We start from the raw sequence: 2,656 nt of genomic DNA, 5'->3' as shown, positions 1-2,656 counted from the left end.
GTCTGCTTGGAGTGGAAATGATTCCGTTATGATTATCAACATGCATAATATACAGTATGGCCTATTGGACCGCGCTGTCATAATGAACAACACAACTTCTACAGCTAGCATGGCTAGTATAATCATTTGGACTTTGATCATTATTTTTATACCCTCATAACAGACAAACAAAATCAATGGGATACGATTCAGTATTGATTCGCCTCGTACACTCTGATATGGCAAAAAAGAAGAATAATTAAATCACCGTCTAGACTGGGAGTGTCGTCTAATGTATAAAGTTCCATTATTTTGATTGTTTTTATTTTATTTTATGCAAATTAGGAAAGATTAGAGAAGAGACAAATCGACAAAAAACAAAATAGAGGATAACAATATTTCACTTGTTGGCCGGCTAATAATCCTTTAAAAAAACGTTAAGTAGAAATTTAGCTATCGGATGAGATTGAGATGAGAAGAAAGCGAATGAATTATTTGTTAGGACATAATTAGGCAAGAAATATACATTTTTAAGAGTTATGTGATGTATAATAATGTAATATTCTGGAGAAAAAAGAACCACATTTAAGGTAAAACTTACAATTTATTTTTCTCCATGTCATGCATAGAAATGGCAACGCGAGAAACCTACCCTAGTGACAGAGGCAACGCCGAAAATAAGGTAAGAAAATATAATTGTTTATTCAGACAATGGGAGAGTATAAGGCAGTGGAATAAAGTTCTGTTAGAACTATTAAGTTATTGAAAGGTCAATTTAAGCCCCGGATTTAAGCATACTGAGTTGGACATAATATTTAAGCTTATTTTTAATTGTCCAGTTGGCAACGTGACATTTCACAAAGGCGAGGTGCCTTGGTCGAGTGGTCTTAGGCACCCGGCTACACCAAGAATATTCACGGTAAGATTCCCTCCACAACCCTTGTCCAAAGCATTTATCTACATTGCTTTTTTTATCCTGCATCAAATGAAATAGGTTTATATTCTATTGATAACAACGTGTGGACGTGTTTAAAAAAATCATTAAATTGTTAAGTGAATTTGTTAAGTAAGATTTGTCGATGATAAATATTTGCTTGTATTTTATCAATCTCTGTTTGTCTTTATTTTTCTTTATTTTTATTATGTTAGATATCAATGAAGGGTCCAGGATTTTGTTTAGAAATCGATCCATCCAGGTTAACAAATATTTCCTTTTCATACCTGAATCAAAATGGAATAAAGAAACATATAGTGCTGGATATCAGAGTGAGTATATTAGTAAAAGTGGATGCTTAAATTACTTTGATATTATTCAAAATTGTTAAAGCAAATAATATCATACGGGATAATATTGTAATATCGAACAAATAAAAACCACCGGATAGAAATAAAACTTGAAGTAAAAGGTTGGTAAATGTGAATACTGCCTTCTGTGTGTTGTTTTTAAACGAAGTGCCACACTGGGCGTTGTGGCGTGCGCCTGTAATCCAAGCTATGTGGGGAAATTACAAATTGATGCAGAGGTTCGAGGTTCAAATCCTGGTCACGTCTTTCGGATGGTGACGTTAAAGGTCGGTCCCAGACGTAAATAATCATATCTGATTGATACACGTCTGACAAAAACTCAAATACACACACACACACACACACAGAATATGCTTATCGAATTTTCATTTTCAGTTTATCATTCCACATAATTACGCAAACCTTATTAAGTATGTTAGAAATCATCTTTGGTCTATACTTTGCAATGGTTATCAACTCTGTATAGGCCATATGCATGGATACTATATCATTTCAGATTTTACCTTTTTGTGAAAGCTAAATGATGGGGAAAATGAAATAAAGTAACATTTTCTTACTATGAAATAGTTTTCTCTCCATCTCACCATTTATTTTGCAATTCCCCCACACTTCTAAAGGACGAAAAAGAGGTCTTGACAGTCGGTGTACAGCCTCAGGACGAAAGAAACATCGAAGTGGGACTAGGCGCTGCTCCGGAAAGTTCGGGGTCGGAGACACGGGATGAAGAAATGTCCGAGATAGTGAGTATACGCGCTTACTTATTCAATTTTCTCCCTCCCCTTCATTATCTTCATCTGTGTGCGTTTGTGTGTGTGGGGGGTGTGGTAGCCAATTTCAGCCAACGTAAGTAAGCGAGGACAAATACAAATTCATGTAAATGTGCATGTAGCATTGTGTCCAGAAAATGTTAAAAACTTAATTTTCGAGAACATGGTTCTGAAATAATATTGGAATATCATTTATTTAAAGATATTCCAAATCAAATTCTACACAATAGTGTAAGCATGTTGTCACTTGAATAAATCTTATTCTCAACCTAAATACTTTCCTCATTTCTCATTTATTATAGGGACCACTGCGATCTGATGAAGGGAGGCAAGTTTCTCTGGGATTGCCAGAGGAGTGATCACGGAACATAATTAGCTTGGAGGGGGAGGGGAGGGGACAGTGTAGGGCCGGGGGGGGGGGGGTAGAGTGAATGATAAGACAATAGATCTGATGAAAGAAGACAAGTTTCCCTGGGATTACGAGAGGAATGATCGCGGATCATAGTTTGCTTGGAGAGGGTATGGGCGGGGGGGGGGAGGGATTAAGGATAAGGCAATCCTGTACTATCCAAAATGCCTATATCCACATTTTTTTCTGAAATAGA

The 2,656-nt window shown here is 36.3% G+C and overlaps 1 long non-coding RNA gene across 1 annotated transcript; it reads left to right on the top strand.

The window, feature by feature from the left end:
* The first annotated feature begins 1,150 nt into the window (after nt 1–1,150).
* On the top strand, nt 1,151–2,435 carry LOC135156782 (uncharacterized). Its single transcript, XR_010295813.1, has 3 exons — nt 1,151–1,245; nt 1,902–2,024; nt 2,354–2,435. It is a non-coding gene; the product is annotated as an uncharacterized LOC135156782 (long non-coding RNA).
* Nucleotides 2,436–2,656: the final 221 nt, after the last annotated feature.

Source organism: Lytechinus pictus, chromosome 15 (genome assembly GCF_037042905.1).
Source record: "Lytechinus pictus isolate F3 Inbred chromosome 15, Lp3.0, whole genome shotgun sequence".
NCBI classification, from domain to species: Eukaryota; Metazoa; Echinodermata; class Echinoidea; order Temnopleuroida; family Toxopneustidae; genus Lytechinus; species Lytechinus pictus.
This window is presented reverse-complemented; position numbering and strand designations above follow the sequence as displayed.